The 12,500-nt window shown below is 35.6% G+C and overlaps 1 protein-coding gene across 3 annotated transcripts in view; it reads right to left on the minus strand.

Annotated features, from left to right (window-relative positions):
• Window positions 1–12,500, minus strand: part of nlgn3a (neuroligin 3a) — a 775,439-nt gene that overhangs the window by 536,050 nt on the left and 226,889 nt on the right. The window lies entirely within an intron of this gene.

Below are 12,500 nucleotides of genomic sequence, written 5' to 3' on the forward strand. Positions count from 1 at the left end.
GTGGCTTTTTTCACACAGCTCCGAAGGCGAACACACCTTCACTAAGACGGGCAGACAGCGCCGGACGACATACGCCAACATTTGCCAGTGGATCGTAAATGCCTGGGCAGATATTTTGGTCACAACTGTGGTCCGAGCTTTCCGGAAGGCAGGATTCACAGAACAACAGCGACACTGACTCCCGATGACTTCGACGAGACGGAACCGGCCATTTTGGATACCACGCTTGCGCAACTTTTCAATTCGGACACCGAAGACGAAGAATTCGAAGGATTTACGAATGAAGAATAACTTCAGAAGGTGAGCGCTATGTTTATTTTGTGTGTTGTGACATTAACGTTCGAGCAACATTATGTTGCTATTGCTCTACACCATTTTGAATTTTACTATGTTTGTGATTGCACATTTGCGTACATTTTGGGACAGAGTTGTTAGAACGCTGGTTTTCAATATATTATTAAAGTTTGACTGAACTATCTGACTGTTTTTTTGACATTCCCTTTAGCGCAGCGTAGGCGCGGCTTATAATCCGGGGCGGCTTATTGGTGGACAAAGTTATGAAATATGTAATTCATTGAAGGTGCGGCTAATAATCCGGCGCGCCTTATAGTGCGGAAAATACGGACTCTGACATATTCCCTAACCAAGAGGGGCTACTTTGGCTTGACAGTGACTGCAAAAAAAAACCCACAGTTGCTAATTATACAATGCACCTTTTTTTGTGCACTGGCCTAACTCATTTACACAGAGGTGCGATATACAAACACCAAGGTTTATTTTTTTTTCTCCCCCCCAACCGCAGATAGATGGCCAGCTGGATGGACACTCCGGCCAGATAAAGCACATTCACAGTGGGAAGAAAAAAGCCTCTGTCTGAGGAATCGACTGAATTAGTGAGCGGCGAGCAGGAGCAGACAAGACAAGAAACTCTCTCTCATTTTCACCTCCTCCCCTCACTTTGTATCACTTTCACTCGCACAGACTCTCCCCTGTCTGCCTCCTGCCTTTCTCCCATCACTTCCCTCCCCACTCACTCTCTCTTTTTTTTTTTTTTCGGTCGAGGCTTTGAGAGTGGTGCGAATGAGATGGGGTGCAAGGGGAAAAGAGTGAGGGAAAGGGAAAAAAAAAGTTGAGAAAAGAAAGACGATAGAGGCATAGAATATCAACATTTGGTAACACTTTAGTATGGGGAACACATTCACCATTACTTAATTGCTTTTAAACATGCAAATTAGTAACATATTGGCTCTTAATTAGTCATTATTAAGTACTTATTGATGCCTTATTCGGCATGGCTTTATTATACAACCAGTACGCCGGTCACACTTTAGTATGGGGAACATATTCACCAATAACTCCAACCCTAACCCTCTAACCCTAACCAAATGACTCAAAATTAAGTCTTTGTTACTTAGAATATGTTCCCCTAGTGTCCAAATAACTCAAAATTGAGTCTTTGTTACTTAGAATATGTCCCCCTAGTGTCCAAATAACTAAAAATAAAGTATTTGTTACTTAGAATATGTTCCCCTAGTGTCCAAATAACTCAAAATTGAGTCTTTGTTACTAAGATTTTGTTCCTTTTGTGTCCAAATAACTCTAAATTAAGTCTTTGTTACTTAGAATATGTTCCCCTAGTGTCCAAATAACTCACAATTAAGTCTTTACTTAGAATATGTTCCCTTAGTGTCCAAATAACTCCAAATTAAGTATTTGTTACTTAGAATATGTTCCCCTAGTGTCCAAATGACTCTAAATTAAGTCTTTACTTAGAATATGTTCCCTAGTGTCCAAATAACTCTAAATTAAGTTTTTATTACTTAGAGTATGTTCTCCTAGTGTCCAAATAACTCCAAATTAAGTCTTTGTTACTTAGAATATGTTCCCCTAGTGTCCAAAAAACTCAAAATTGAGTCTTTGTTACTTAGAATATGTTCCCCTAGTGTCCAAATAACTAAAAATAAAGTCTTTGTTACTTAGAATATGTTCCCCAAGTGTCCAAATAACTCACAATTATGTCTTTGTTACTTAGAATATGTTCCCCTAGTGTCCAAATAACTCAAACTTAAGTCTTTACTTAGAATATGTTCCCCTATTGTCCAAATAACTCAAAATTAAGTCTTTGTTACTTAGAATATGTTCCCGTAGTGTCCAAATAACTCAAAATTAAGTCTTTACTTAGAATATGTCCCCGTAGTGTCCAAATGACTCTAAATTAAGTCTTTATTACTTAGAATATGTTCCCTTAGTGTCCAAATAACTCAAAATTAAGTCTTTGTTACTTAGAATAGGTTCCCCTAGTGTCCAAATAACTCAAACTTAAGTCTTTACTTAGAATATGTTCCCCTATTGTCCAAATAACTCAAAATTAAGTCTTTGTTACTTAGAATATGTTCCCCTAGTGTCCAAAAAACTCAAAATTGAGTCTTTGTTACTTAGAATATGTTCCTTTTGTGTCCCAATAACTCAAAATTAAGTCTTTGTTACTTAGAATATGTTCCCCTAGTGTCCAAATAACTCACAATTAAGTCTTTACTTAGAATATGTTCCCTTAGTGTCCAAATAACTCCAAATTAAGTATTTGTTACTTAGAATATGTTCCCTTAGTGTCCAAATGACTCTAAATTAAGTCTTTACTTAGAATATGTTCCCTAGTGTCCAAATAACTCTAAATTAAGTCTTTATTACTTAGAGTATGTTCTCCTAGTGTCCAAATAACTCCAAATTAAGTCTTTGTTACTTAGAATATGTTCCCCTAGTGTCCAAAAAACTCAAAATTGAGTCTTTGTTACTTAGAATATGTTCCCCTAGTGTCCGAATAACTCAAAATTAAGTCTTTGTTACTTAGAATATGTTCCCCTAGTGTCCAAATAACTCAAAATTGAGTCTTTGTTACTTAGAATATGTTTCCCTAGTGTCCAAATAACTCAAACTTAAGTCTTTACTTAGAATATGTTCCCCTAGTGTCCAAATGACTCTAAATTAAGTCTTTACTTAGAATATGTTCCCTTAGTGTCCAAATAACTCCAAATTAAGTATTTGTTACTTAGAATATGTTCCCCTAGTGTCCAAATGACTCTAAATTAAGTCTTTACTTAGAATATGTTCCCTAGTGTCCAAATAACTCAAAATTGAGTCTTTGTTACTTAGAATATGTCCCCCTAGTGTCCAAATAACTAAAAATAAAGTATTTGTTACTTAGAATATGTTCCCCTAGTGTCCAAATAACTCAAAATTGAGTCTTTGTTACTAGGATTTTGTTCCTTTTGTGTCCAAATAACTCTAAATTAAGTCTTTGTTACTTAGAATATGTTCCCCTAGTGTCCAAATAACTCACAATTAAGTCTTTACTTAGAATATGTTCCCTTAGTGTCCAAATAACTCCAAATTAAGTATTTGTTACTTAGAATATGTTCCCTTAGTGTCCAAATGACTCTAAATTAAGTCTTTACTTAGAATATGTTCCCTAGTGTCCAAATAACTCTAAATTAAGTCTTTATTACTTAGAGTATGCTCTCCTAGTGTCCAAATAACTCCAAATTAAGTCTTTGTTACTTAGAATATGTTCTCCTAGTGTCCAAATAACTCACAATTAAGTCTTTACTTAGAATATGTTCCCTTAGTGTCCAAATAACTCCAAATTAAGTATTTGTTACTTAGAATATGTTCCCCTAGTGTCCAAATGACTCTAAATTAAGTCTTTACTTAGAATATGTTCCCTAGTGTCCAAATAACTCTAAATTAAGTCTTTATTACTTAGAGTATGTTCTCCTAGTGTCCAAATAACTCCAAATTAAGTCTTTGTTACTTAGAATATGTTCCCCTAGTGTCCAAAAAACTCAAAATTTAGTCTTTGTTACTTAGAATATGTTCCCCTTGTGTCCAAATAACTAAAAATTAAGTCTTTGTTACTTAGAATATGTTCCCCTAGTGTCCAAATAACTCAAAATTGAGTCTTTGTTACTTAGAATATGTTCCCCTAGTGTCCAAATAACTCAAACTTAAGTCTTTACTTAGAATATGTTCCCCTATTGTCCAAATGACTCCAAATTAAGTCTTTGTTACTTAGAATATGTTCCCCTAGTGTCCAAATAACTCAAAATGAAGTCTTTGTTACTTAGCATATGTTCCCCTAGTGTCCAAATAACTCAAAATTAAGTCTTTGTTACTTAGAATATGTTCCCCTACTGTCCAAATAACTCAAAAGTAAGTATTTGTTACTTAGAAAATGTTCCCCTAGTGTCCAAATAACTCAAAATTAAGTATTTGTTACTTAGACTATGTTCCCCTAGTGTCCAAATAACTCTAAATTAAGTCTTTGTTACTTAGAATATGTTCCCCTAGTGTCCGAATAACTCAAAATTAAAGTATGTGTTACTTAAAATATGTTCCCCTAGTGTCCGAATAACTCAAAATTAAGTCTTTGTTATTTAGAATATGTTCCCCAAGTGTCCAAATAACTCACAATTATGTCTTTGTTACTTAGAATATGTTCCCCTAGTGTCCAAATAACTCAAAATTAAGTATTTGTTACTTAGAATATGTTCCTTTTGTGTCCAAATAACTCAAAATTAAGTCTTTGTTACTTAGAATATGTTCCCCTACTGTCCAAATAACTCAAAAGTAAGTATTTGTTACTTAGAATATGTTCCCCTAGTGTCCAAATAACTCAAAATTAAGTATTTGTTACTTAGACTATGTTCCCCTAGTGTCCAAATAACTCTAAATTAAGTCTTTGTTACTTAGAATATGTTCCCCTAGTGTCCGAATAACTCAAAATTAAAGTATTTGTTACTTAAAATATGTTCCCCTAGTGTCCGAATAACTCAAAATTAAGTCTTTGTTATTTAGAATATGTTCCCCAAGTGTCCAAATAACTCACAATTATGTCTTTGTTACTTAGAATATGTTCCCCTAGTGTCCAAATAACTCAAAATTAAGTATTTGTTACTTAGAATATGTTCCTTTTGTGTCCAAATAACTCAAAATTAAGTCTTTGTTACTTAGAATATGTTCCCTAGTGTTCAAATAACTCTAAATTAAGTCTTTATTACTTAGAGTATGTTCTCCTAGTGTCCAAATAACTCAAAATTAAGTCTGTGTTACTTAGAATATGTTCCCCTAGTGTCCAAATAACTCAAAAGTAAGTATTTGTTATTTAGGATATGTTCCCCTAGTGTCCAAATAACTCAAACGTAAGTCTTTGTTACTTAGAATATATACCCCTAGTGTCCAAAATAACTCAAAATTAAGTCTTTGTTACTTAGAATATGTTCCTCTAGTGTCCAAATAACTCTAAATTAAGTATGTGTTACTTAGAATATGTTCCCCTACTGTCCAAATAACTCTAAATTAAGTCTTTGTTAATTAAAATATGTTCCTATAGTGTCCAAATAACCCCAAATTAAGTCTGTGTTACTTAGATTATGTTCCCCTAGTGTCCAAATAAATCCAAATTAAGTCTTTGTTACTTAGAATATGTTCCCCTAGTGTCCAAAAAACTCAAAATTGAGTCTTTGTTACTTAGAATATGTTCCTTTTGTGTCCAAATAACTCAAAATTAAGTCTTTGTTACTTAGAATATGTTCCCCTAGTGTCCAAATAACTCTAAATTAAGTATGTGTTACTTAGAATATGTTCCCCTACTGTCCAAATAACTCTAAATTAAGTCTTTGTTACTTAGAATATGTTCCCCTAGTGTCCAAATAACTCAACATTAAGTCTTTGTTACTTAGAATATGTTCCCCTAGTGTCCAAATAACTCAAACTTAAGTCTTTACTTAGAATATGTTCCCCTATTGTCCAAATAACTCAAAATTAAGTCTTTGTTACTTAGAATATATTCCCCTAGTGTCCAAATAACTCAAAATTAAGTCTTTGTTACTTAGGATATATGTTCCCTTAGTGTCCAAATAACTCTAAATTAAGTATGTGTTACTTAGAATATGTTTCCCTACTGTCCAAATAACTCTAGATTAAGTCTTTGTTAATTAAAATATGTTCCTCTAGTGTCCAAATAACTCCAAATTAAGACTTTGTTACTTAGATTATGTTCCCCTAGTGTCCAAATAACTCCAAATTAAGTCTTTGTTACTTAGAATATGTTCCCCTAGTGTCCAAATAACTCAAAAGTAATTATTTGTTACTTAGAATATGTTCTCCTAGTGTCCAAATAACTCAAATTTAAGTATTTACTTAGAATATGTTCCCCTATTGTCCAAATAACTCAAAATTAAGTCTTTGTTACTTAGAATATGTTCCCCTAGTGTCCAAATAACTCCAAATTAAGTCTGTTTTACTTAGAATATGTTCCCCTAGTGTCCAAATAACTCCAAATTAAGTCTTTGTTACTTAGAATATGTTCCCCTAGTGTCCAAATAACTCTAAATTAAGTCTTTGTTACTTAGAATATGTTCCCCTAGTGTCCAAAAAACTCTAAATTAAGTCTTTGTTAATTAAAATATGTTCCCCTAGTGTCCAAATAACTCTAAATTAAGCATGTGTTACTTAGAATATGTTCCCCTACTGTCCAAATAACTCTAAACTAAGTCTTAGTTAATCAAAATATGTTCCCCTAGTGTCCAAATAACTCAAAATTAAGTCTTTACTTAGAATATGTTCCCCTAGTGTCCAAATAACTCAAAATTAAGTCTTTGTTGCCTAAAATATGTCCCCCTAGTGTCCAAATAACTCAAAATTAAGTATATTTTACTTAGAAAAAGTTCCCCTAGTGTCCAAATAACTCTAGATTAATTATTTGTTACTTAGAATATGTTCCTCTAGTGTCCAAATAACTCCAAATTAAGTCTTTGTTACTTAGATTATGTTCCCCTAGTGTCCAAATAACTCAAAATTAAGTCTTTGTTACTTAGAATATGTTCCCCATACTAAAATGTTACCCAACATTTTAAAGAGACTTTATAAATAGAACGTAACAGTGACTGGAAAAACTTAAGTGGGGGAACATATTCAAAGTAACAAAGACTTAATTTAGAGTTATTTGGACACTAGTGGTTAGAGTGTCTGCCCTGAGATCGGTAGGTCGTGAGTTCAAACCCCGGCCGAGTCATACCAAATACTATACAAATGGGACACATTTCTTCCCTGCTTGGCACTCAGCATCAAGGGTTGGAATTGGGGGTTAAATCACCAAAAATGATTCACGGGCGCGGCCACCGCTGCTGCTCACTGCTCCTCTCACCTCCCAGGGGGTGATCAAGGGTGATGATCAATTCGCCACACCTATTGTGTGTGTGACAATCATGGGTACTTTAACTTTAACTTTAACTAGGGGAACATATTCTATGTAACAACAACTTAATTTTGAGTTATCTGGTTAGGGTTAGGGTTAGGGTTAGAGTTAGTAATGGTGAATATGTTCCCCGTACTAAAGTGTTACTGGCTTACTGGTTGTATAATAAGGCCACGCAGAAAAAGAATATAATAAATAGAGTTTTATTGTCGTTATTACAGTGAACATGTTGAAAGAACAACGGAATTGGAGCAGATCCCCTAAGGAAAGTGTTTTTCAACCTTTTTTGAGCCAAGGCACATTTTTTGCGTTGAAAAAAACCGGAGGCACACCACCAGCAGAAATTGTTAATAAACTAAAGTTAGTTGACAGTAAAAAGTCGTTGTCGCAATTGTTGGATGTGACTTTAAACCATAACCAAGCATGCATCACTATACTTGTCTCAAAGTAGGTGTACTGTCACGAACATCACGCCGTGACTTATTTTGAGTTTTTTTGCTGTTTTCCTGTGTGTAGTGTTTTAGTTTTTGTCTTGCGCTCCTATTTTGGTGGCTTTTTCTCTTTTTTTTGGTATTTTCCTGTAGCAGTTTCATGTCTTCCTTTGAGCGATATTTCCCGCATCTACTTTGTTTTAGCAATCAAGAATATTTCACTTGATTTTATCCTTCTTTGTGGGGACATTGTTGATTGTCATGTCATGTTCGGATGTACATTGTCCTTGCTCCACAGTAAGTCTTTGCTGTCGTCCAGCATTCTGTTTGTGTTTACTTTGTAGCCAGTACAGTTTTAGTTTTGTTCTGCATAGCCTTCCCTAAGCTTCAATACCTTTTCTTAGGGGCACTCACCTTTTGTTTATTTTTGGTTTAAGCATTAGTTACCTTTTTTTACCTGCACACTGCCTCCCGCTGTTTCCGACATCTACAAAGCAATTAGCTACCTGCTGCCACCTACTGATATAGAAGAGTATTACACGGTTACTCTGCCGAGCTCCAGACAGCACCGACACTCAACAACAACACATCATTTGCAGACTATAACTACTGGCTTGCAAAAAATATTTTTAACCCAAATAGGTGAAATTAGATATTCTCCCACGGCACAGTGGTTGAAAAACACTGCCCTAAGGTGCATACACAATAGTATAGTAATATAAATAGTCAAAATATATATATATGCATATATATGTAAAGTGACAGGTTATTGCACATTATTCCGTTTCACAGTCCAGTATTATTGCAAGGCATTAATAAGTACTTAATAATGACTAATTAAGAGCCAATATGTTACTAATTTGCATGTTAATAAGCAACTAATTAATGGTAAATATGTTCCTCTAACTAAAGTGTTACCAACTTCTCAAATTGTTTTGTACCACCAATCACATTCTACAAAGCCTTAATGCACGTCCATTGTCCCTTCCTTTGCTCACAGCCTCGTTACCCTTTCAAGCAAAACAACTCTATGTTCTGTATGCAATGCAGCCCTTTTGTCTGGCTTACCTTTTTTTTTCGAGCTGGTATCTGGGAGGGTGACACCATGAAATGTGATTTTTTTTTTTTTTTACAGTTGACACAATCTTAACCAAAAGAGGGGAGGGTGAGACAACACGGGAGGTATACACTCAAAAAGAGAAATGGGAAGGTAACGCAAGAGGAGCTGGTCACACAAATGGGTCACAGAAACACAGGGGATGGCTAAGAAAAGGCAGGGAATAACAAAAAGAAAAGCGATACAGTCATGTCAATGTCATCAGTCACCTCTTTTGTTGATTCACATCATGTCGCAATGACAACACCTCAATCCCATTCGGGAGTGTGACATGAGATGTGGAAACTAAAGTTGTCCACTCTTGTTATCTGACTTTTCTAGTGCGGGAGGAGTCACACAGATGCAGTCTGCTTATTTGATTATTGCTAAACTGTTTCGTTCCAATACAGTCACAGGCCTGTTAGCTGGCTGCAACCTATTCTAGATGTAATCGTACCCAATCGGATGAATGTTTAATCGTTGATCATATAAATGTCAAGGCAATTGCATCGACATTTAAACAGAAATACAAACCCCGTTTCCATATGAGTTGGGAAATTGTGTTAGATGTAAATATAAACGGAATACAATGATTTGCAAATCATTTTCAACCCATATTCAGTTGAATGCACTACAAAGACAAGATATTTGATGTTCAAACTCATAAACTTTATTTTTATTTTTTGCAAATAATAATTAACTTAGAATTTCATGGCTGCAACACGTGCCAAAGTAGTTGGGAAAGGGCATGTTCACCACTGTGTTACATGGCCTTTCCTTTTAACAACACTCAGTAAACGTTTGGGAACTGAGGAGACACATTTTTGAAGCTTCTCAGGTGGAATTCTTTCCCATTCTTGCTTGATGTACAGCTTAAGTTGTTCAACAGTCCGGGGGTCTCCGTTGTGGTATTTTAGGCTTCATAATGCGCCACACATTTTCAATGGGAGACAGGTCTGGACTACAGGCAGGCCAGTCTAGTACCCGCACTCTTTTACTATGAAGCCACGTTGATGTAACACGTGGCTTGGCATTGTCTTGCTGAAATAAGCAGGGGCGTCCATGGTAACGTTGCTTGGATGGCAACATATGTTGCTCCAAAACCTGTATGTACCTTTCAGCATTGATGGCGCCTTCACAGATGTGTAAGTTACCCATGTCTTGGGCACTAATACACCCCCATACCATCGCAGATGCTGACTTTTCAACTATGCGATTATAACAATCCGGATGGTTCTTTTCCTCTTTGGCGTCCACAGTTTCCAAAAACAATTTGAAATGTGGACTCGTCAGACCACAGAACACTTTTCCGCTTTGTATCAGTCCATCTAAGATGAGCTCAGACCCAGCGAAGCCGACGGCGTTTCTGGGTGTTGTTGATAAACGGTTTTCGCCTTGCATAGGAGAGTTTTAACTTGCACTTACAGATGTAGCGACCAACTATAGTTACTGACAGTGGGTTTCTGAAGTGTTCCTGAGCCCATGTGGTGATATCCTTTACACACCGATGTCGCTTGTTGATGCAGTACAGCCTGAGGGATCGAAGGTCACGGGCTTAGTTGCTTACGTGCAGTGATTTCTCCAGATTTCCTGAACCCTTTGATGATATTACGGACCGTAGATGGTGAAATCCCTAAATTCCTTGCAATAGCTGGTTGAAAAAGGTTTTTCTTAAACTGTTCAACAATTTGCTCACGCATTTGTTGACAAAGTGGTGACCCTCGCCCCATCCTTGTTTGTGAATGACTGAGCATTTCATGGAATCTACTTTTATACCCAATCATGGCACCCACCTGTTCCCAATTTGCATGCACACCTGTGGGATGTTCCAAATAAGTGTTTGATGAGCATTCCTCAACTTTATCAGTATTTATTGCCACCTTTCCCAACTTCTTTGTCACGTGTTGCTGGCATCAAATTCTAAAGTTAATGATTATTTGCAAAAAAATAAATGCTTATCAGTTTGAACATCAAATATGTTGTCTTTGTAGCATATTCAATTGAATATGGGTTGAAAATGATTTGCAAATCATTGTATTCCCGTTTATATTTACATCTACCACAATTTCCCAACTCATATGGAAACGGGGTTTGTAATACACAAAAAACATCATGAGTACCAAAAGTTGCATACTGGTATGAGCTCTGCTCTAGAAAAGGAAAGGAGACAGGTTTATTAATGCACATACAATAGCAGTACAGTTGCAATAGAGCTCCATGCACAATAATAACAAAAACAAAACAAACAGACAAAAAAAAATGTATATATGTATAAATAAAAGATGTGGTGTTGTGAGAGACATGCTGGTGTGCAATGGTGAATGGGCTGGATCAAAATCATTTGAATAAACCCTTTTTTCTCACATACTGTACAAAGCACTCTCGGCTCACATAGTACCAACCAAACAGACCACTGTTCTCTCACATATTGATACATGTAGCATTGACAAAACCTTACAAACTGAAAAATAGTCACAATCAATGTTCCCTCTAAGGTGCGCACCTGTGCAATTGCGCACTGCTCGAGCGTCCTCTGCGCACGGCAAATCCATGCCACGCACAAAATCAAATAAAAAAAATAAGCGCATAACAATTTTCGACACACGGACACGACAGAGAAAACAGTTTTTCGTCATCATTGTTCAAATATTGTAACGTCTGTCGAGACGCTTTGAGGACATGAATTCCATCCATCACTTTACTGAGCAAAACTCTTTAATGTCGGCCATAAACACATCACCAAAACATTAGTAAAAAAAATGATATCTAGCAAAAGTGGTCATTTTCTGCAGTACAAACCAGACCAAAAGCAACTTTGTTATATCAACAGCAGCCGCTCGCTCTTTCTCACTTGCGCCAACACATGCACATATGGCACTTAGCCAGTGATGCGTTTACAGCCACACAAAAAGTCGGACAACTCCAACACCACACATAAAGTGTCATTCCAGGTCGTTACACTATGATTTACCAATCAAATGTGTGCTTATTCTAGTGTCATTTATTAGGAATCTTAATTTATAAATATCAATCATGAAATGCTGTTAGTATATGAAATAAATACTAATAAAAATAGATTTTTTACAAACAGGAAGTTGCAGGAATGTACACATGATCCCCTGCTTACATCTCATTGTGCAACATGTGAATGTTTTAATGGGAACTAAATGCAATGTCTGAAAGGGCTACAAATTATTTCCAAAGCAGGACCTCCACCCAGACAAACAATACAAGTACACAGTTCATGAAAAACAATATTTTTTGTTATTGTCATTGTACTTTTGCACTTTTTTTGCCTATCATTCACACTCCTTATGTAAGACAATAATACATATATGTTTGTTTTGTTTAATGCATTTTAAATAGTAAATAAATGCAACCAAACGTCTGCTTACAATGGAGCCTATGGTAGTCTACCTATAATGCCCTTAAAAACATCCAAAGACCTCCATTAAGGTTTTATATATATGCTATAAGTATATGAAATGTAGTAACAGACAGATTCATAATAAAATGTAATATATATTTTACTCATTTTAAGCATAGTTTAAAAAACGCATCACAACGTTCGCTTTTTCCCTTCGACATCATCACTGATTACTACTCACTACAGACTTCGTGAGAGACAATAAACATAATGAAACATCACTTACTTTATTTTGGCGCCTATGTTAGCGGATTTTTATTTCCGGAGTTAGAATGCGTTAAAAAATACATCTGT

The sequence above is a fragment of the Nerophis lumbriciformis genome, linkage group LG35 (genome assembly GCF_033978685.3).
Source record: "Nerophis lumbriciformis linkage group LG35, RoL_Nlum_v2.1, whole genome shotgun sequence".
In the NCBI taxonomy this organism is placed as follows: domain Eukaryota; kingdom Metazoa; phylum Chordata; class Actinopteri; order Syngnathiformes; family Syngnathidae; genus Nerophis; species Nerophis lumbriciformis.